At 47.6% G+C, this 22,817-nt stretch overlaps 3 non-coding genes and 2 pseudogenes across 3 annotated transcripts; all 5 read right to left on the bottom strand.

Annotated features, from left to right (window-relative positions):
* Positions 1–5,669: 5,669 nt before the first annotated feature.
* Positions 5,670–5,781, bottom strand: LOC115161693 (U5 spliceosomal RNA). The gene has a single exon (XR_003869385.1). It is a non-coding gene; the product is annotated as a U5 spliceosomal RNA (small nuclear RNA).
* A 9,660-nt stretch (positions 5,782–15,441) lies between these two features.
* On the bottom strand, positions 15,442–15,558 carry LOC115161644 (U5 spliceosomal RNA). The gene has a single exon (XR_003869341.1). It is a non-coding gene; the product is annotated as a U5 spliceosomal RNA (small nuclear RNA).
* A 518-nt stretch (positions 15,559–16,076) lies between these two features.
* Positions 16,077–16,246, bottom strand: LOC115161608 (uncharacterized; annotated as a pseudogene).
* A 5,364-nt stretch (positions 16,247–21,610) lies between these two features.
* LOC115161676 (U5 spliceosomal RNA) lies at positions 21,611–21,727 on the bottom strand. The gene has a single exon (XR_003869370.1). It is a non-coding gene; the product is annotated as a U5 spliceosomal RNA (small nuclear RNA).
* Positions 21,728–22,178: 451 nt separating this feature from the next.
* LOC115161558 (uncharacterized) lies at positions 22,179–22,357 on the bottom strand (annotated as a pseudogene).
* Between the last annotated feature and the right edge of the window lie 460 nt (positions 22,358–22,817).

Below are 22,817 nucleotides of genomic sequence, written 5' to 3'. Positions count from 1 at the left end.
CAGCAAGGACGGAGTGACACAGTGCGGTGCTTAAAGACACAAAGAGCCTGCAATGGCATTACCATTATCTCTAGGCTGAGACGAGTTCAACGAGATGCCCCGCTTAACCGTAGCTCGTTCGGTCTGAGCGCAGCGACCGTGAGAATACTAGGCCCAAAATGATGCCTGCACCAATATGTCAAGTGCTTTTGGGTGACAGTGAGAGAACCGTTAGGGTTAGAAGCACAATTCAACCTCAGGAGCGTTCCTGAGGTCCTCCCGATCTGTGCAAGACTAACCTTGACCCTGTGGCATTAACCCTTCACAGTGAAAAGAAGGTGTTTGGATCAAAAAGTGTGCAATGACTTCTCTCCCCATAGGAATACATTGACTATTCTGCTAAATTCAACCTGAAGTCTATGTGGGTTATGAATGCCTTATGAGCCTGTCTTCTATAACAATCCATCAGGCTACTGTGAGGTCTACCTGTGTCGATTCTAAGGTTCCTGGAGCAACCGGAAGTTGTTAAAATCACCCTAGAGCTATTGTCATATAACCTGCACATAGTGAAAATCACACAACTCAACCATCTGTCATTCAGTCAATTCTTAAGGTGGAGGCTTCATATTCAGGATTCTGTTTGTCTACCCCAAAGACAATAGTTACTTTCGTTCAAACGATTCAAGAACCGTCAGACCTAGAGTTCTGAAATTTTAGAAACCTGTTCTAGAGCTCAAGTCGATAGTGCACGGTGATTTATGGGGCTCTAGAAGGTTCTCAGACTGAGAAACCGCCTCGTGCATTTGCAATATGTTCAATTCATTTTGAATATCACGGACATGGCGACATGTAGAAATGTCCCAGAGTCGCAAGACTAGGTGCATTGAAACCGGCTCGGCCCATAGAGACGGACCCCAATGTCTCTGTCCGATAGCTCATTCAGGGACCCCGTAGTAACGCCCTGAAAAAGTGGATTTTCAGCACCAATTAAGGCCATTGCTCGGCCACCAAATGACCTATCGAGCCGAAACTTGGGATTCGGGGTCGCCTCACATAGGCCTACACATATTGTCAGAGCTGGACCCGCAGCTATAACGTAACTATGTGTTTTATGTTTTTTTATGGTTAAAATTGAAAGCACTGTGAATTATGGGCCTTCTCTGACATATGTGATAGTTGGCTTCTATACGAGTTGGAAAAAGTGGATTTGGTATCAGATGGTATCAGTTTGGTGTCAGAATGACATCTAATTGACTGATGGACGCTGACTGCTGGGTGACGAGCAATGGAGAGGAACCACAGTCACTGCCCGGCCATCCCGAGTTCATCGAGCCAGTCAATTATGCATTTCTGAAGTATTTTTGAGCATGCCTAAATTCGTGAAGCTAAATGCCCATTGAATCATATTGCAAACGTAACGTGCAATATTGCAAACGTAACGCGCATTTGCAATATGATTCAACAGCAAAAAATATCACCAAAGTTGACATGATGAAATCAACACAACGAGCGATGGAGAGGAACCACAGTCACTGCACGGCCATCCCGAGATCATCGGGCCAGTCAATTATGCATTCTGAGCATGTCAAATTCGTTAAAAATGTTAAAAGCAACAGAGTCCCACTTCTCCCTCATTATACATGACAAGTAGACCATCTGCGTTGATTCATGGCTTAACATGGGGCTATATATCATTTGGGCAGTATAAATGCCATTTGGACCATGGTTCACTGACTTTTGGGTTTGGAAACCGACTTCCTATGATTGTACATGGCAAACGGAAAAACATCCTGATTTGGCACATTCAATACTTTCATACATGTATAATTGACAAAAAAAGAATTGGACATTTCATTTGCACATTTCTAATGGCATTTGGCAAAAAAAGAAAAAATATGTCACTTTTGACTTCCTATGAAATCATATTCCAAATGCACAAACAGATGCCTTATGCACAAGTGAATATGTCACTTTTGACTTTTTATGAAATCATGTTCCAAATGCACAAAACATATGCCTTATGCACAAGCAAAAACAACCCAAAAAATTATGTCAATAAAATATGTCAAAAGTATGTCCATACAGCTCTTATACATGTGTAATTGACATGAAAAACGGTCCAGAAACCACTTTTTAAGGGGTTGAAAAGGTTTCAAAAAATATGTCATTTTTTCAAAATTTGACTCTTGGGACTTGAATTGTGTTACATTTGCAATATGAAAATTCACTGCGGAGACTGTAGCTATCTATTGGAAATTTGCTGTGATTTGGCACATGCAATACTTTCACAATTGACAAAAAAAAGCATTGGACATGTCATTTTGCAAAAAAAAGATTTTTTTTTTCCCTTTTATCCTATGAAATCATATTCAAAATGCACAAAACATATGCCTTGTGCACAAGCAAAAGCAACCCAAAAAACGACGTCAATAAAAAACGTCATAAGCATGTTCATACAGCTCTTAAACATGTGTAATTGACATAACAATCGAAAAAAATTCGAAAAACGGTCCAGAAACCACTTTTTTAAGTCATAAGTTTTTTAAAAATTTCATTTTATCAAAATCTGACCCTTGGGTATCATTTGCTGTATGAAAATCCACGGTGGAGAGCGCTCGCCATCTAAAGGAAATTTGGGGTGTTACAATTGGCAATTGCCATCGGAAAATGGGCCGTTTTCGGTGGTATTTACAATCGTGTGTATGATTCGTGCTGTGCCAATATGTTCCCATGTTATTTTGTCCAAATCAGGGGGGTTTTCCCTTACTATGATAAAGGCCCTAGTCCTTACCTTAACTAAATCCCACCACTCTAACACCCCCTCGCACATGGACCGAAAGAAACCAAAAAAGGCGTCGACGAAAGCTTGCTCCTCCAGCACATCCCGATCTAATTTCCAGTAACCCCTACCGAAGAGGCAGACTGGCGACCCCACCTGCAGGAGCACCCCGTCGTGGTCCGAAAAGAACACAGGCAACAGGCGCCCAGACAACCGACCCAAAGACCTGGATAGAAAAATATAGTCGAGCCTCCGCACAACCCCCCGAGAGTTGCGCCATGTGGGACCAGCCATTGTCGGAGTAGTGTGCAGGCCTCCATCAACCAGACCATGGCAAGCCATTAGCCCGGTGATGGCGCCTGCACTGCTGTCCCCCGCTAAACCTAAATCTATGTTAAAATCCCCTCCTATCACCAAGTGCCTATTTGTGACACACAGGGCCGCCAGACAGTCTCCCATCTCCCTCCTGTCTGCCGCCACCTGTGGTCCACACACCACCACTAATCTAAACTTGCAATCCCTTAACGTGACATCCACCCCCAAAACACTCCCCTGCACAACCACAAAATAACCCTCCACCTTCACCTCCCTATTCCCAAACAAAATCCCCACCCCCGTTGAATGAACCCCACCAATACCCCAGACTGACTCCCCCTTGTCCCACTCCCTCCTAAACCTACTCACATCCCCTCCATCCCTCAGGTGAACCTCCTGCAAAAAACAAAAATCAAAGCCCACACCCCCCAAATAACTAAATACCTCCCACCTCTTAACAAAATCCCTTAAACCCCTTACATTTAGACTAACAAAATAAAATTAGACCCCATGAAAAATAAATTACAAATTAAAAACAAAATCAACCTTCCCTCAAAATACAAAAAAAAAACAACAGAAAAAACAAAAACAGGAGACTCACCCGATGCTCCCCTGCTCCATTTCTACCGACGGGGACGCCGTCCGTACTCCCGACGCCCCCCCCCCCTTTTCCTCCATTTCACCAACCCAGGATGCCGGAATGGTGTTTGGCACCGGGGTGCCCTGCATCCTGGGTCTACCCCCACACTCCTCCCCCTCCCCAGCGCTGTAGCTGGATTGGAAGAGAATAGGGGAGTCAGAAAAAACACCCACCTCCTCCTCCGCCCAGCCCTGGGCCTTGTTAGGTGGGTCCCCACCCACCAGGAGTAGAGGGCCTTGGGAAATCAGTGGCAACCCAGAGGTTTCTCCCGCCCCCATCGCTCTCTTGGCCGCCTCCTCCCTCTCGCTGTCGGCCAACCTCACCCTCCTCTTCGCTCTTTTCTTCGGTGATTGTGGCAGGGGAGAGACACCACCCTCGGTTCCCGCCAGCTCCTCCACCATACCCCTCATCTCCTCCACCAGGGCACTTTCCCCCCACTCCCCCCTCCCCCCCTCCTCCTCCTCTACTGGTCCTTCCACCCTCTCCACCACTCCTCCCTCGCTCGTATCTCTCTCCGGCTCCTCCACTTTCGTGCTTTCCTCCGCCTTTTTTCCCAGTTGTCCTCCTCTCATGCCTTCCATGTCCGCCTCTCCTCCTGCTGCCACTCCTTTCTCCTCCTCTTTCCTTGCAGCCTTCCCCTCTGGGCCCGTGCTATCCGACGTCCTTCCTTTCCCTCCTCTTCTTCCCCCATCCCCCGCTCCTGCTCCCCCCCAGCTGCAGACGCGTATGACCCCTGACGAGCCGGGCACTCCCACCACAGGTGTGCTGGCGAGCCACACCCGTGGCACGCCTTAGGCTCGTCACAATCCTTCGCCTCGTGCTCCCCAGATCCACAAAATCTGCACTTTCTAGTGCTGCACGAGGCGAGGATGTGGCCATAGGCCATACAACGCCTGCTGACGTGCGTAAAACAGCGTCCCCTGTCAGCCCCCAGGGAGAACATCGCGGGTGGATGAAGGTAGCCACCAATCCCCTTTGGGTCCTCCCTGAGGAGGGCCTGGAACCCTCTCCACCCATTCCAAAACCCCAGGGAGTCCCTGAGGTGCCTCGCTGAGGAGATATTGTCCATGTACCTCCCCAGAAATGCTCTCACCTCTTCGTCCGTTACTTGTGGATTATACATGTTTACTGTTACGACTCTAAAATTGTTTTTTTGCCAAGCTAGTGACCTCATAATGGCACAAAGATTTTGTCTCCCACAGCTCTCGACTTCTTCATTGTGTCATCGTGCTTTTCTTCTTTATGGAAGGTCTTTTACCTCTATTTTCAGGATGCCCTTTATGGAACGTCTTTTACCTCCAATTTCAGGATTCCCATCAGTATTGTCCTTCCAAATGTTTCTCTCCCGAAAGGCTCCATCTCCTTGTCCTTCCATGCGAACCTCAGCGTGTTGGCCATCCCGATCCCTGGAACAGACTTGTTGGACGTATAATGAGCCATTCCCAACTGGAAAATGACACGCACAATAAAAAAAACAGCTCTCTAAAAAGAAGTCACTGAAAGAAACATTTTGGCGCAAAACGATTCCTTCAAAACTTATCGCCCTCCGGCCATCGGCTTCTGGCTAAGGGGTTACAGCACCTCAGTACCCAACTTGAACTTAGCCAAAAGGCCGAGAAGCAATAACCCACAAATTGACCCCTGCACCCGCCGGGCCCCCGGGGGTCTCGGCAGACCTCAGCGGTTTGGCAAAAGTTGTCTCCTCCCCACCCGATGCTTCCCTGGTGACAGGCGGGTGTTTTTTTAACAAGTCGCTAATGCGTCTTTAAGTCACTAGCTCTTTAAGCCACTTTTCTCTATTTGTTCAAAGCCCGGCAAACACGCCAGTTGTCGTCGGGCTTGAACTCAATTGCCCGAGCGACTACTTTGAGTGGAAAAATACGCCGGTCGGTCAGCCGGCTTCAAGTCAAACGCCTGAGAAAAAAGTCTCGGCGTCATCTCTGTGAATTTCTCTTGAAACAAGATAACAAGCCCTTCCAAAAATACGTTGAACTCGTAAGTGTTCCTCTCCACGGAAGTCTTTAGTAAAAGGCGAAAGGCTTGTGGTAATGAAGAGAAACCAGGGTCGTATGTAAGGAAAACACCCCTAATTTGGACAAAATAACATGGGAACATATTGGCATAGCACGAATCATACACACGATTGTAAATACCACCGAAAGTGGTCCATCTCTGGGCCAATCTTATGGCAATTTTCCGATGGCAATTGCCAATTGTAACACCCCAAATTTACTTTAGATGGCGAGCGCGCTCCACCGTGGATTTTCATACAGCAAATGATACCCAAGTCTACACCCAAGGGTCAGATTTAAATAAAATGAATTTTTTTTTGAAAACTTAGCACCTTGTAAAAAAGTGGTTTCTGGACCGTTTTTCGATTTTTTTAAGATTGTTATGTCAATTACACATGTATAAGAGCTGTATGAAAATGCTTATGACATATTTTATTGAAATTTTTTGGGGTTGTTTTTGCTTGTGCATAAGGCATATGTTTTGTGCATTTGGAATATGATTTCATAGGAAGTCAAAAGTGACATTTTTTTCTTTTTTTTGCCAAATGCCATTAGAAATGTGCAAATGAAATGTCCAATTCTTTTTTTGTCAATTATACATGTATGAAAGTATTGAATGTGCCAAATCAGTATGTTTGTCCGTTTGCCATGTACGATCATAGGAAGTCGGTTTCCAAACCCAAAAGTCAGTGAACCATGGTCCAAATGGCATTTATACTGCCCAAATGATATATAGTCCTATGTTAAGCCATGAATCAACGCAGATGGTCTACTTGTCATGTATGATGAGGGAGAAGTGGGACTCTGTTGCTTTAACCATTTTTAACGAATTTGACATGCTCAGAATGCATAATTGACTGGCCCGATGATCTCGGGATGGCCGTGCAGTGACTGTGGTTCCTCTCCATCGCTCGTTGTGTTGATTTCATCATGTCAACTTTGGTGATATTTTTTGCTGTTGAATCATATTGCAAATGCGTGTTACGTTTGCAATATTGCACGTTACGTTTGCAATATGATTCAATGGGCCTCAACATCACCAATTTGGCATGCTCAAAAACACTACATCAATGCAAAATTGACTGTCCCGATGAACTGGGGATGGCCGTGCAGTGACTGTGCTTCCTCTCCATGGCTTGATGGTGACATGAGAGAAGTGGGACTGTCGTTTTTTTAGCGATTTTTAAAAGGACTAGGGGCGCCCCATACTGGATGGGCACTGATGGAAGGTGCTCCCTACCCAACCGTGGACCCCTTGCACCACCCTAAAGGCATTTAAAACCATTCTAAAAAATTCATCCTGGTAACCCATTTTGGGTCACCATGTGCACGGATGCGCATTTGCAATATGTTTCAGCCTCCAGTATTTATGCTGCAGTAGTTTGTGTCGGGGGGCTAGGGTCAGTCTGTTACATCTGGAGTATTCTCTTGTCTTATCCGGTGTCCTGTGTGAATTTAAATATGCTCTCTCTAATTCTCTCTTTCTCTCTTTCTTTCTTTCTCTCGGAGGACCTAAGCCCTAGGACCATGCCTCGGGACTACCTGGCATGATGACTCCTTGCTGTCCCCAGTCCACCTGTCCATGCTGCTGCTCCAGTTCCCACTGTTCTGCCTGCGGCTACGGAACCCTGACCTGTTCACCGAACGTGCTTGTTGCACCCTCGACAACTACTATGATTATTATTATTTGACCATGCTGGTCATTTATGAACATTTTAACATCTTGACCATGCTCTGTTATAATATCCACCCGGCACAGCCAGAAGAGGACTGGCCACCCCTCATAGCCTGGTTCCTCTCTAGGTTTCTTCCTAGGTTTTTGGCCTTTCTAGGGAGTTTTTCCTAGGGAGTTTTTCCTAGCCACCGTGCTTCTTTCACATGCATTGCTTGCTGTTTGGGGATTTAGGCTGGGTTTCTTAACAGCACTTTGAGATTTCAGCTGATATACGAAGGGCTATATAAATAAATTTGATTTGACATTAACATCACAAATTTGGCATGCTCAAAAAAACTGCAGAAATGCATAATTGACTGTCCCAATGAACTGGGGATGGCCGTGCAGTGACTGGTTCCTCTCTATCGCCCATTGTGTTGATTTCATCATGTCAACTTTGGTGATATTTTTTGCTGTTGAATCATTTTGCAAATGCACGTTACGTTTGCAATATAGCGCGTTACGTTTGCAATATGATTCAATGGGCATTTAGCATCACAAATTTAGACATGCTCAAAAATACTGCAGAAATGCATAATTGACTGGCCCGATGAACTCGCCTGGCCGGGCAGTGACTGTGGTTCTTCTCCATTGCTCGTCACCCAGCAGTCAGCGTCCATCAGTCAATTAGATGTCATTCTGACACCAAACTGATACCATCTGACAGCAAATCCACTTTCTCCAACTCGTATAGAAGCCAACTATCACATATGTCAGAGAAGGCCCATAATTCAGTGCTTTCAATTTTAACCATAAAAAACCATAAAACACAGTTACGTTATAGCTGCGGGTCCAGCTCTGACAATATGTGTAGGCCTATGTGAGGCAACCCCGAATCCCAAGTTTCGGTGCGATAGGTCATTCGGTGCCCGAGCGATGGCCTTAATTGGTGCTGAAAATCCACTTTTTCAGGGCGTTACTACAGGGTCCCTGAATGAGCTATCGGACAGAGACATTGGGGTCCGTCTCTATGGGCCGAGGCGGTTTCAATGCACTTAGCCTTGCGACTCTGGGACATTTCTACATGTTGCCATGTCCGTGATATTGAAAATGAATTGAACATATTGCAAATGCACAAGGCGGTTTCTCGGTCTGAGAACCTACTAGAGCCACATAAATCACCGTGCACTATCGACTTGAGCTCTAGAACAGGTTTCTAAAATTTCGGAGCTCTAGGTCTGACGGTTCTTGAATCGTTTGAACGAAAGTAACGATTGAAGGCACTATAAGCCTCTAAGCCCCACACTATGTCCCTATGGCCAAATTGTGTGTGTGTGTTTTAGTTTTTTTTGCAAAAAGAATAGACACACATTGTCTTTGGGTTAGGCATATACAGAATCCTGAATATGAAGCCTCTACCTTAAGAATTGACTGAATGACACATGGTTGAGTTGCGTGATTTTCACTATCTGCAGGTTGGCCAAATGACAATAGCTCTTGGGTGTTTTTAACAACTTCCGGTAGCCACAGGAAGCTCTTACTCAACACACGTTGTCTTCGGGGTAGACATAAACAGAATCCTAAATAAGAAGCCTCTACCTTAACTTCTTGAGGCTACCTGGGACGTTAGCGTGCCACCTGTGGCGCACCCTATCAACAGCAGGTGCATTTCAAGAGCGGCAAATTTGAAACCAAATAAATGTACAAATTCAAATTTCTCAAACATACAACTAACTTACAGCCTTTGAAAGATAAACATCTTCTTAATCTAACCACGTTTACCGATTTCAAAAAGGTTTTACGGGGAAAGCATAAAGTTAGGTTATGTTAGGAGAGTACATTGACAATAGCTGTGTGCAATGCATTGTCGATTCAAAGACATGCCTCACCAAAACCATACAATCAGCTAAAATTATGCACTAACCTTTTACAATCTCCATCAGATGACACTCCTAGGACATTTTGTTAGACAATGCATGCATTTTTAGTTCTATCAAGTTCATATTTATATCTAAAAACAGTGTTTTACTATGGCGTTGATGTTCAGGAAATCGTTTCCCTCCAATACCGGCAGTCAAGTCATGACGACAAAATAATTAATTAATATTAGAAAACATTGCTAAAATATTATATTGTCATTCAAAGAATTATAGATTTACATCTCTTGAACGCAATGGACTTGTCAGATTTTAAATTAACCTTACTGGGAGATCACACTTTGCAATAATCTGAGCACTGCGCCAGACAAATACGCATCGCGATACAGACTAACCGCCATGTTGGAGGAATCTAAAATCGAAAATACTATATAAATAATCCATTACCTTTGATTCTCTTCATCAGATGTCACTTCCAAAGAGTCCCAGGTCCATAACGAATGTATTTTTGTTCAAAAAAGCTCATCATTTATGTCGAAAAACCTCCGTGTTGTAGCGCATGATCTAAGCCAGCCGGACTTCACTTCACTTCAAGAACGGAAAAAATATATTTCCGTTCGTTCAAACATGTCAAACGTTGTATCGCATAAATCATTAGGGCCTTTTTTAACCAGAACATGAATAAAATTCAAGGCGGACCATTGGGTTTTCTTTTAAAACGTTTCGGAATGAGAGTACCCACCATCAAATCGCGCGCCAGGGTGAATGATGGACCATCACGTTCCATGGCTCTTATTCGGTCAGATCTCACTGTAGAACACTCAAAACACTTTGTAAAGGCTGGGGACATCTTGTGGAAGCAATAGGAAGTGCCAGAATATAATTCACCCCCTTTGTTTTTCAATGGCATAGGCTCAAAGTCAATTCAACACATCAGGTATCCACTTCCTGTCAGAATCTGTCTCAGGGTTTTGCCTGCCAAATGAGTTCTGTTATACTCACAGACACCATTCAAACAGTTTTTGAAACTTTAGGGTGTTTTCTATCCATATATAATAAGTATATGCATATTGTAGTTACTGGGTAGGTGTAGGAGGCATTTAAAAATGGGCACATCTTTTTTCAAAAAATTCTCAATACTGCCCCCTATACCCTAACAGGTTAAGAATTGACTGAATGACAGATGGTTGAGTTGCGTGATTTTCATTATGTGCTGGTTATATGACAATAGCTCTAGGCTGTTTTTAACCATTTCCGGTTGTCACAGGACGCTCTTGCTCCACACACGTTGTCTTTGGGGTAGACATAAACAGAATCCTGAATATAAAGTCTCTACCTGAAGAATTGACTGAATGACACATGGTTGAGTTGGGTGATTTTCACTATCTGCAGGTTGCTTATATGACAATAGCTCTAGGGTGATTTTAACAACTTCCACTTGCTCCAGGAACCTTAGAATCGACACAGGTAAACCTCACAGTTGCCTGATGGATTCTTATAGAAGACAGGTTCATAAGGAATTCATAACCCACACAGGCTTCAGGTTGAATTTAGGAGAATAGTCAATGTATTCCTATGGGGAGAGAAGTCATTGCACACTTTTTGATCTAAACACCTTCTTTTCACTGTGAAGGGTTAATGCCACAGGGTCAAGGTTAGGCTTGCACATATCGGGAAGACCTAAGGATCGCTCCTGAGGTTGAATTGTGCTTCTAACCCTAACGGTTCTCTGACTGTCACCCAAAAGCACTTGACATATTGGTGCAGGCATCATTTTGGGCCTAGTTTTCTCACGGTCGCTGCGCTCAGACCGAGCGAGCTACGGTCAAGCGGGGCATCTCATTGAACTCGGCACAGCCTAGAGATAATGGTAATGCCATTGCAGGCTCTTTGTGCCTTTAAAACCTGTTAGGGCTAGGGGGCAGTATTGAGAATTTTTTGAAAAAATATGTGCCCAATTGTAACTGCCTATTACACCAACTCAGAAGCTAGAATATGCATATTATTGTTCAGGTTTGGATAGAAAACACCCTAAAGTTTCAAAAACTGTTTGAATGGTGTCTGTGAGTATAACAGAACTCATTTGGCAGGCAAAACCCTGAGACAGATTCTGACAGGAAGTGGATACCTGATGTGTTGAATTGACTTTGAGCCTATGCCATTGAAAAACAAAGGGGGTTAGGAATGTTTTGGCACTTCCTATTGCTTCCACAAGATGTCCCCAGCCTTTACAAAGTGTTTTGTGTGATCTACAGTGAGATCTGACTGAAGAAGAGCCATGGAACGGCGATGACCCATTAGACACCTGGCGTGCGATTTGATGGTGGGTACTCTCATTCCGAAACGTTTTAAAAGAGAACCCAATGGTCCGCCTTGAATTTTATTCATGTTCTGGTTAAAAAAGGCCCTAATGATTTATGCGATACAACAATGTTTGAACGAACGGAAATATATTTTTTCCGTTCGGGAAGTGAAGTGAAGTCCGGCTGGCTTAGATCATGTGCTACAACACGGAGGTTTTTGGACATAAATGATGAGCTTTTTTGAACAAAACTACATTCGTTATGGACCTGGGATTCTTTGGAAGTGACATCTGATGAAGAGAATCAAAGGTAATGGATTATTTACATAGTATTTTCGATTTTAGATCTCTCCAACATGGCGGTTAGTCTGTATCGCAATGCGTATTTTTCTGGCGCAGTGCTCTATAAGAGCCTAACGTTCAGATTCCTGTGTCAACCAGAAGTGCCTTAAAATGGTGTCATAGGGGCTGTTTTGAAGGGTTAAAAAGGTCAGATCTTTCCACAACTTCATATGTGTGACTAGGCAACCCTCATGAACTGTAAATCAGTCATTTATCCCATCAGATGTCAAAGAAAAGCTCTCTCACACACACACACACAGCAAGGATGGAGTGACACAGTGCGGTGCTTAAATAAACCTCGGAAATGGTCAGTTGTCACCCTGACCATCTCCGCCGGCTTTCTAACTATACTACCATTCTCTTCCCTAACCCCATGCATTATCTTCCTACTCTGTCTGCCCCTAACTGACTTAAAGTACATAGCGGAACAGATCTCATTGTGTTCTAAAAAGCCATTATGCGCACGCTCCAGAAAAGCTTGAGCCTTCCGCTCCTGCAGCTCCCTGAGCTGCGCATTCAGGGCTGTGGATCTCTCCCAGTCAATCGACCCTCCGAGGTTGCCTGCCTCGTACTCGAGTTCAGTCAACCTTTGGATACGATCCACCTCCCTCCTTTCCTCTCTTTTTTCCCTCTTGCAATATCCTAATATATAGGCCCTAATCCTTACCTTAACTAAATCCCACCACTCTAACACCCCCTCGCACATGGACCGGAGGCCTTCAAGCCCCCGAAAGAAACCAAAAAAGGCGTCGACAAAAGCTTGCTCCTCCAGCACATCCCGATCTAATTTCCAGTACCCCCTACCGAAGAGGCAGACTGGCGACCCCACCTGCAGGAGCACCCCGTCGTGATCTGAGAAGAACACAGGCAACAGCCGCCCAGACAACTGACCCAAAGACCTAGATAGGAAAATATAGTCAAGCCTCCGCGCAACCCCCCGGGAGTTGCGCCATGTGGGACCAGCCATTGTCGGAGTAGAGTGCAGGCCTCCATCAACCAGAACATGGCAAGCCATTAGCCCGGTGATGGCGCCTGCTCTACTCTCACCAACTGACCCTAAATCTATGTTGAAATCCCCTCCGATCACCAAGTGCCTATTTGTGACACACAGGGCCGCCAGACAGTCCACCATCTCCCTCCTGTCTGCCGCCACCTGTGGCCCGTACACCCCACTTAACCTATATCTACCCTCCCTAAATATTACATCTATCCTTAAAACCCTCCCCTGCATTATAACAAAAGTGCTCTCTATTTTAATCTCCCTATTCCCACACAAAACCCTACCCCTGTTGAGTGCACCCCTCCTATACCCCAATACGAATCTCCCTCATCCCACTCCCTCCTAAATCTATTTACATCCCCTCCATCCCTCAGGTGAACCTCCTGTAAAAAACAGAAATCAAACCCCAAACCCTCTAAATAACTAAAAACCGCCCTCCTCTTAACAAAATCCCTTAATCCCCTTACATTTAAACTAAGAATAGAAACAAAGTTTTATTTATAAATAAAAACAAAGAAACCCTCACCCCCAAAACACACAAAATAAAAAGGAGGCTCACCCGATGCTCCCCTGCTCCATCTCATCCAGCGGGGACGTCCTCTCCTCTCCTGACGCCTCCCCGTCTTCCTCCATCTCCCCAATCCAGGATGCAGGAATGGTGTTGGGCACCCAAGTGCCCGGCATCCTGGATTGGCCACCCAAATCCTCCATCTCCCCGCTGGCTGGGCAGAAAAAATGGGACCCTGCATCACCAAAAGGGACCGCGGCACCCCAGTCCGCAGCTCCTGAGCCCCTCCCGGGAGATCCAGTTCCCCCAGCGTTCCAGTGACCGTGGAATCCAACGAGGTCACTGAGGTTTCCCCCTCCTTCCCTCCTTTTTTTTCCCATTGCTCTCTTGGAATCCCCCCCAGCGCTCTCCTTCTTGCCTTCCATGGCACGCCTCTTCCCTTTCCTCTTCGGTGTGGGCGGCAAAAGGGAGACAACGCCCCCCCCTCCCTGCCAGCTCCTCCACCATGCCCCTCATCTCCTCCACCAGGGCACTTGACATGTCGCTGTCCCTCCATCCCCCCTCCAAATCCCCCTCTGGGCCTGTCTCCGTGTCCTTCTCCACCTCCTCTCTCACCGCTGTTGCCGTCTCCGCTCTCTTGCCTTCTTCCTCTTCGTGACCCTCCTCCCCATCTGCTCGGGCCTTCTCGCTCCTTTGCCCCTCTTCTCTAGGGGCCACCTTCTCCTCCCGTGCTGTCTCTCCATCCGGGCCCGCTCCGGTGTCCTTGTTCTCTCTTCCCCCATCCCCTGCTCTCCCTCCAGCTGCAGACTCGTATGACCTATGACGAGCCGGGCAATCCCGCAACAGGTGTGCTGACGAGCCACACCCGTGGCAAGCCTTAGGCTCGTCACAGTCCTTGGCCTCATGCTCAGCCGATCCACAGAATCTGTACTTCCTAGTGCTGCACGAGGCCACGGTATGACCGTAGGCCATACAATGCCTGCAGAATGGAGGCTGACGGGCATAAAATAATGTCCCCCTGTCAGTCCCCAGGGAGAACATTGCAGGGGTATGGAGGTAGCCTCCCAAACCCTTAGGGTCCTCCCTGAGCAAAGCCTGGAATCCTCTCCTCCCATTCCAGAAGCCCAGGGGATCCCTGAGGAGCCTTGCTGAGGATACATTGTCCATATATCTCCCCAGAAAGGTCCTCACCTCTTTGTCCTTGACATGCGGGTTGTAGAGGTTAACAGTCACCACCCTGAAGTTGTTCCTTGCCAGGCTTGATACTTCGTAATGGCATATCGGAAGATCTCCTCCCACCTCTTTCACTTTTTTCAAAACCTCGTCGTGTCTTAGCTCAGTGTAGAAGGTCACGTCAAAATCTCCCTCCATCGGGTTCCCCTGGAGACAGAAAACGTCTTTCACGGCCAGCTTCAATGCTCCCATCAGTACAGTCCTTCTGAAGGTTTCTCTCCCGGCTGGCTCCTGCTCCTTATTCCTCCACGCAAACCGAACCGTATTTGCCAGTCCCATCCCTAGGACTGACCTGCTGGATGGATTGCGCGCCATCTCCTCCTCGACAATGGCGCCCTCAAAAAAAAATTGTTGGAAAAGTATCCAAACAAAACTTACCGGCCTTCGGCTTTTGACTAAGGGGTTACGGCACCGCAGTACCAAACTTGAACTTAGCAAAAAGGCTGACAAGCAATAACCCACAAATTGACCCTTGCACCCGCCGGGCCCCCGGGGGTCTCGGCAGACCTCAGCGGTTTGGCAAAAGTTGTCTTCTCCCCACCCGACGCTGCCCTGGTGATAAGCGGGTTTTTTTTTAACAAGTCGCTAATGCGTCTTTAAGTCACTAGCTCTTTAAGCCTAGTGCGACTATTTGTTCAAAGCCCGGCACACACGCCAGTCGTCGTCGGGCTTGAACTCAATTGCCCGAGCGACTACTTTGAGTGGAAAAATACGCCGGTCGGTCAGCCGGCTTCAAGTCAAACGCCTGAGCAAAAAGTCTCGGCGTCATCTCTGTCAATTTCTCTTGAAACAAGATACCGGGCTCTGCCAGAAGCAAAGCCCTTCCAAAAATATGTTGAACTCGTAAGTGTTCCTCTCCACGGAAGTCTTTAGTAAAAGGCGAAAGGCTTGTGCGTAATGAAGAGAAACCAGAGTCGTATGGAAGTCAGAGGTCGGGGCCCGAGACACACACTGTGCACTCTAGGCCGGGTGCCCGCGGGTGGTTCCCGAACCCACTCTTCCAAGTTTGAGGGCTGTGGGTAAAAATTCACAGACAGACAGACAGACAATCCTGGTGAAGTGATTGTATTTTTTGGGGGGGTCAAAAACAGAGACAGACAGACAGACAGACAGACAGACAGACAGACAGACAGACACACACACAGAGACACACACACACAGAGACACACACACAGAGACACACACACACACACACACACACACAGAGACACACACACACACACACACACACACACAGAGACACACACACACACACACACACAATCCTGGCCAATGTTTTTTTTTTAAAGTAAAATGGCGGGAAAACGGGGGACCCCATGAAGGGGGCTTCGCCCTTGTTTCAGTTTGGATGATTCTTCTTTTTTCATTCCTTCTCTTCTTCTGCTAGCTGTTTTACATAGCTTTGTGTATTTCTTTTTCCTTGACAATGAGAGAAAAGTGTTGCACCGTTCCCGGAGGTACTGCAATACCGGGTCGATGCGTGGAGCGGACGGAGCAAGCCCCATTTCCGACTCCCTGTTCGAAAAATCCATTTAATATGTAGTCCCCCGATGGGGGACGTATCAGATAAGAACAGATTTTTTTTAATTTTAATTTTTAATTTTTTTTATTTAACCAAACCATTCATTGTAAACACTTTACATTTCCAAAATACTGGACATTTCAAAACCGGGACATGGAAAAAACCACATAATCAAACAAACAGTAAATACACTTTGGCCAACCACTGCAACAAGGCCTCTTACTCATAAAGATACTTCCAGCGTTCCTTAGAGGCATGGAAGCCGTATTTGTCCACATCGAAATCAAATCTTTTCCTCAGATCGGCTCAGACCCTACTTACCACTCCACCCACTCCCCAGTCCACATTGGATTTAACCAAAACCGCCCTTGAATCCCACAGAGCTACCTTCCCCAAGGAAATCAAAAGCCAGATTAAAAAGGATCCCCTCCCGCTCCTGATCCCCAAACCCCGCCTCAACATAACTGCATCAAAGGATAGAATCCCCAGCATCTGGAAGAAGGAGCCCAAATCCCCCCAAACCCTCCTGGCAAAGGAGCACTCCCAAAATTTGTGACGGAGCGTCTCCTTGCCTTCACACCCTTCCCTTGGGCATATCTTGACCTTTGACAGGCCATGCCTGTAAAGGACCTCCCTAACTGGCAGACGCCCATGTATACACAACCAATTTAGATCCTTCAACCTGTTAGAGAGACCCTTTTGCTGAATTACCTGCCACACCACCGGCCCTACCCCATAGACACCGACAGGACCCCGCTTAGCCACCAAGGTCCTGTATAAAGCCCTGTGGTCCATGCAGAGCAGAACCTCCTGGCACTCAGTGTGCCTTCTGCTCCACTTCACCGCATGTTTAAAATGAGCCGGGAGGGATTCCGCCTTAGGTCGGGAGTTATCCCAGGCTACCAACCTCCGCAGAGGGAAAAATAGCCAAAACAAAGCAAAAGCCTTGAAACCATGGTTACAAGGGTTAACCAGACTTTTACATATTGAAGAAAAGAAAATAGTGTCTAACTTCAGAGGGATGTCAGGAACTTCCCTTCCTCCCTCCTCCACTGATTGCACCATCCAGTCCCCTTTTACATACTCATAGCCTCCCCAAACAAAAGAAAAAATGGTTCTGGTGAGCCCACCCTGGTGCGCACTTTCGCGATCCTCTGCCCCCAGTTAATTCCCTCGCTACCTGTCACTTCAAAATCCACTCCCAGGACCCTCATAGGCCCCGAGCAGAGCGGGAGGCCACTGAGGCCTTCCTCTCTCCCTGCCCATGGTCCAAAAAACTTGACTGAGGATTTCCCCAGGTTGACCCTAGCCCCGGATGCCTGTCCGAACTCCCCCAGGACCTCCACCGCCCTGGCGACACTCCCCTCGGATGTTAGAAACAAAGTCATGTCGTCCGCATACTCGGAGATCTTGACCTCTGAAGAGCCCCCACCAGGGGGCCAGAGGCCCCTAATACGTGCATCTGCCCGAATGGCTGCTGCCAGCGGCTCCATGTACAACACAAAGAGCAGTGGAGACAACGGGCAGCCTTGACGTGCCCCAGTCTGCTGAGGAACCACCTCCCCTGCATGCCCATTTACCAAAACCCTACTTCCCACTGCAGAGTATAGAATCTCCACCCACCTCATAAACCCAGCCCCAAAACCCATCCTTTCCAACACTGAAAAGAGGAACCCATGGTGCACCTTATCAAAAGCTTTTTCCATGTCTAAGCCCACCAACATGAGGTGCACCCCTCTGTCCTGGGCCCAAGCAATACAGTCCCTCACCAGACTCAGGTTCCGTTGTATGGACCTCCCCTCCACCCCACAGGTCTGGTCCTCATGTATGACATGGGGCAGAGCCTTCCTTATGCGGCCCGCAAGGACACGGGCTACCACCTTATAGTCTGCACACAGTAGCGTAATGGGCCTGTAAATCCCCAGGTTATCCCTTTCCCCTTTCTTGTAAAGCAGCGTCAAAATCCCCTCCCTCATTGAAGACCCCAGGAGCCCTGAATCATATACCGCCTTAACTACCAACAGAAAATCTCCCAAAAGGTAACATAAAACTCCCAGGGAAGCCCATCGCAAAATGGCACCTTGTTGGTTGGTAAACCCCGCAAAGCAGCCTCAACCTCCGCAAGCTCGAAAGGGCGATCGAGATCAGAGGCTTCCTCCGGGGGAACCTTTTTCCTCAAAAAACCCAGAAAGACGTGTTCTTTCGACCCATCTATGTCCTTTTCCCTAAAGGACTCTTGGTAGAAAGATGACGCTGCTTCCACCATCCCCTTTGGGTCCGAAACCATTCCCCCCTTTTCTGTTCGCAGCTGAGCAATAACTGCTTTGGCATGGGCAGCATTTATCTGTTTGAAAAAATATGAGCTGCTAGCCTCACCAAACTCGAACTTATCTCGTTGACACCTAAAGAGAAAGTCCCTGGCCTTACCCTGAAAATACAGGCCCAACTTACTTTTTAAAACCTCCATCCTCTCCACATCCCTCCCCTCACCCTTATTCTCGGCTGACACCAAAGCAGTCAGCTCCCCCTGAAGCCGCCGAAAAACCTCCCTGTCTGCTCGGGCCTTAGCGACACAGTGCGAAATAGCCAGGGTGCGCACATTGCGCTTTACGCACTCCCACCATTCAACTAGGGAGCCAAAAAAAGGCTTGAGGTCCCCCCATAGCTCATAATGGGATTTAAAAGCCTCCCTAAAGGAAAGATCCGCCAAAATTTGGGAATTTAATTTCCAAAACCCTCTTCCAAATATTGGCACGTCTACCGAGAACACTACCTGGACTTGGCAATGGTCAGAAAACCAGACCGGAGAAACAGTGACTTGCGATATTGGCACAGATACAGGTAAAAAAATGAAATCTATACGACTACGGGAACCCCTTGAATTTGCCCATGTCATACCCTCCCCCTTGGGGTCGCAGACTCTGAAGGAGTCCCTAAAATAAAATTCTTTAACCACAGAAACCAAATAGGGAAGGCTAAAGTCCCCCGTACCTTCGAAAGAGACATTGAAGTCCCCACCCAAAACCACAGTTCGGTTAGTAACACAAACATCTGGCAGAGCCAAAAAAAGATCTTTCCTACCTCGAGGCTCTGCAGGTGCATAAATGTTAATAAAACTAAACTTCGCCCCCCTCCAATCTGCATCAACCACTAAAACCCTCCCCTGTATAACAGAAAAGGAACCCACCACACAAAAGTCCCTATCCCCAAACAAAATCCCCACCCCAGAGGAGTGCACCCCCCCTATCCCCCATCTGGACTCTCCCTTCGCCCACCCCCTTGAAAAAACAGGAACATCCCCCATATCCCTTAAATGAACTTCTTGTAGAAAACAAACCTGGAAGGAGACACAGGAAAGGTACTGAAACACCCCTCCTCTCTTCCCCATATCCCTTAATCCCCTTACATTCACTGTTATTACTGTAAAAAGTGCCATAAAAAATAAATAAGAAAATAAGCAAGATCACCCAGCGTCTCCATACAGTCTGTCAGATAGGAGCCTCCCCCATCCCACTGTCACTCACCCCTTCCAGGTACTGGTCACTGTTCGGCGTGCCTGGTGCCACGAAAGAGCGTTCAGGGCTGGAAAAGTCCACACAGGCTGATACCTGTCCGCAGGCCAACGACTCTTCCCCAGGACTGGAAGTGTGGTCTCCCCCTGACAGTACCTGTGCACAGTCCATTGAGGCCTCCTCAGGATTGGTGTCCATCTCCGTGGTGCCTGTCCCAGGAAGCGCAGGAACCAAGCAGGTCCCCTGGACCTGCTCCCTAGACCTCCCCACCGAGGCTTCAGAGGCTGCTAATGCAGGAACCTTCAAGACAACAGGATCCTGGGTCTCGGCCCCCACATCTGACCCTTATTCCCCGGTATCAGGATTCAGCATTGTGAACCGGTTGGAGATGGCCACCGAAGGCCTCCTGTGTTCTTCCATCGCTACCCGACCAGCGACCCTCCTCCTCTTCTTTCTTTTCCCCTTGTACACACTCTCCATTGTCTGAAGATGCCGATCCAGTCGACCCGCCCCCCGAAGATGACCTCATCTTCCGCGAGAGGGTTCGGGTAGCCGAGTCGTCTGACATCTCACTCAGCATACTATCCTCCCAGGCTCCCGTCAGCAGCTCCATCTCCTCCACAGTCCCCTTCGGACTGCCCTCCTTTACTGCACTTTCCCCTGGGGTTTTTGCCACCTCCTCTGCTGCCGCTCGGATTTCCTCAAGGACCTCCTCTATTGGCCGGAGGGGAGAGCCCACAGCACCTTCCTCGGGGCCTTCACTGGCTGCCTCCGCATAGGTCCTTTGCCTATTTGGACAGTCTTTAAACAAGTGGCCCTGCTTCCCACAGCCATTGCAGACTCGAGCCTCCCTGCAGTTGGCTGCCCCGTGACCTGGTTTCCCGCAGTTTCTGCACTTCAGCAGATTGCACCCCGTGGCCAAATGACCGAAGCTATGGCAGTGCCTGCAAAAAATTGGTTGGCCTGAATAAAACAGGTACCCCCGGTCCACTCCAATGGAGAAATAGGCTGGTGGGTGCACCAACTTATCTGCTCCTTCCGGATCCCTGTTCAGTGCAACACGGAATTGCCTCCTCCCTGACCAGATCCCATACCCGTCCCTTAGGTACCGCACCCCGGGACTCACTTTCCCAAACCGGCCTAGGAACGCCACGATGCTGTCATCCCCCACATAGGGATTGTAGATATGCACGGTATTGACCTTTAGATCCAACCGGCACTAGGGGACAACCTGAAAGTTTAAAAATGGCTCACTGGCTTCCTTCCCTTTGCAGGTGTCCATACACCGCCTGTACAAGGCCTCGCCATTTAGAGACAGGTCGTAGCCCTCCGCCGCCATGTTCCGCTGCAGGCAGAAAACTTGCCCTGGGTCCACCCTTAACCCTTCAATGATCACCGTCCTGATGAACCATTCTCTATTGCCAATTTGCTTGCCCTTGTTCTTCCAAACAAACTGCAACGTATTGCGCAGTCCAGCCCCTCTGGCTGACTTGTAGATCCTGCCCTCCGGCCAATCGGCTTTGGACTAAGAGTGTTATGGCACCTCGGTACCCAACCTGATCTTAGCCAAAAGGCCGAGAAGCGATAACCCACAAATTGACCCCTGCACCCGCCGGGCCCCCGGGGGTCTCGGCAGACCTCAGCGGTTTGGCAAAAGTTGTCTCCTCCCCACCCGACGCTTCCCTGGTGACAGGCGGGTGTTTTTTTAACAAGTCGCTAATGCGTCTATTAGTGACTAGCTCTTTAAGCTTAGTGCGACTATTTGTTCAAAGCCCGGAAAACACGCCATTCGTCGTCGGGCTTGAACTCAATTGCCCGAGCGACTACTTTGAGTGGAAAAATACGCCGGTCGGTCGGTCAGCCGGCTTCAAGTCAAACGCCTGAGCAAAAAGTCTCTGCGTCATCTCTGTCAATTTCTCTTGAAACAAGATACCGGGCTCTGCCAGAAGCAAAGCCCTTCCAAAAATACGTTGAACTCGTAAGTGTTCCTCTCCACGGAAGTCTTTAGTAAAAGGCGAAAGGCTTGTGCGTAATGAAGAGAAACCAGAGTCGTATGGAAGTCAGAGGTCGGGGCCCGAGACACACACTGTGCACTCTAGGCCGGGTGCTCGCGGGTGGTCCCCGAACCCACTCTTCCAAGTTTGAGGGCTGTGGGTAAAAAATCACAGACAGACAGACAGACAGACAATCCTGGTGAAGTGATTGTATTTTTTGGAGGGGTCAAAAACAGACAGACAGACAGAGACACACACACACAGAGAAACACACACAGAGACACACACACACACAGAGACACACACACACACACACAGAGACACACACACACACACAATCCTGGCCAATGTTTTTTTCTTTTTAAGTAAAATGGCGGGAAAACGGGGGACCCCATGAAGGGGGCTTCGCCCTTGTTTCAGTTTGGATGATTCTTCTTTTTTCATTCCTTTTCTTCTGCTAGCTGTTTTACATAGCTTTGTGTATTTCTTTTTCCTTGACAATGGGAGAAAAGTGTTGCACCGTTCCCGGAGGTACTGCAATACCGGGTCGATGCTTGGAGCGGACGGAGCAAGCTCCATTTCCGAACTCCCTGTTCGAAAAATCCATTTAATATGTAGTCCCCCGATGGGGGACGTATCAGATATTAAACTGATAAGAACAGATTGATTTTTTTTTAGAAAAAATTATTTATTACATTCAATACCATTCATTCTTACAAAATCATACAGTCATTCAAATTCAAATCATACTGGCATTTTTAAATTATAATGTAATCCAAAACAAAAACTCAGGGGAGCAACGTCCCTCCCCGTCATCCTACACACTAACTTTCCCTATCTCCCCGTCCCTAATCTAAAATAACCCCAGCCCTAATCCCCCCTTCCATCTCTCCCGGGCAGCATGCTGCCCCCACTTCCTCTCCTCCCTCTTCATCCTCCCTCTCAAATCTCCTTCCACCCTCCTCACTATCCCTTCCACCCCACAATCTCTCCCTGTCTTAACCATGTTCTGCCTGGCTTCCCACAGCCCCCGCTTAAAGAGGCTCATGAGAAGCCAGAGCAGAAACCTATCCCTATCCGTTCCCCTCGCTCTCCCTACACCTCTCTCTAACCTAGCCCACGTCAAAACAAAATCCCCTCTAACTCTT

This window comes from Salmo trutta, chromosome 24, assembly GCF_901001165.1.
Source record: "Salmo trutta chromosome 24, fSalTru1.1, whole genome shotgun sequence".
Lineage (NCBI taxonomy): Eukaryota > Metazoa > Chordata > Actinopteri > Salmoniformes > Salmonidae > Salmo > Salmo trutta.
Note: the sequence above shows the minus strand (reverse complement) of the source record. Positions and strands in the feature narration are given on the sequence as shown.